The sequence below is a fragment of the Anarrhichthys ocellatus genome, unplaced genomic scaffold (assembly GCF_004355925.1).
Source record: "Anarrhichthys ocellatus isolate YVR2014 unplaced genomic scaffold, GSC_Weel_1.0 scaffold195, whole genome shotgun sequence".
NCBI lineage: Eukaryota > Metazoa > Chordata > Actinopteri > Perciformes > Anarhichadidae > Anarrhichthys > Anarrhichthys ocellatus.
Genome location: NW_022280225.1, coordinates 93,826 through 94,264, shown reverse-complemented (window position 1 = coordinate 94,264; position 439 = coordinate 93,826). Strand labels below are relative to the sequence as shown.

The window sequence follows — 439 nt, the reverse complement described above, 5'->3', positions numbered from 1 at the left end:
TATGTATATATATATGTGTATGTATATATATGTGTATGTATATATATGTGTGTGTATGTATATATATGTGTGTATATATATATATGTATATATGTGTATGTATATATATGTGTGTGTATATATATATATATATATGTGTGTATATATATATGTGTGTATATATGTGTATGTATGTGTATATATGTGTATGTATGTGTATATATGTATGTATGTATGTGTATATACAGTTGTGTGAAAAATTGTTTGCCCCCTTCCTGATTTCTTATTTTTTTGCTTGTTTGTCACACTTAAATGTTTCAGATCATCAAACAAATTCAAATATTAGACAAAGATAACACAACTAAACACAAAATGCAGTTTTTAAATGAAGGTTTTTATTATTAAGGGGGGAAAAAAAATCCAAACCTACATGGCCCTGTGTGAAAAAGTGATTGCCCCC

The 439-nt window shown here is 26.2% G+C and overlaps 1 protein-coding gene across 1 annotated transcript in view; it reads left to right on the top strand.

Moving 5' to 3' along the window:
• The window catches only part of chd1 (chromodomain helicase DNA binding protein 1), a 42,950-nt gene that overhangs the window by 10,774 nt on the left and 31,737 nt on the right, over positions 1 to 439 (top strand). The gene's annotated exons all lie outside the window — the stretch shown is intronic.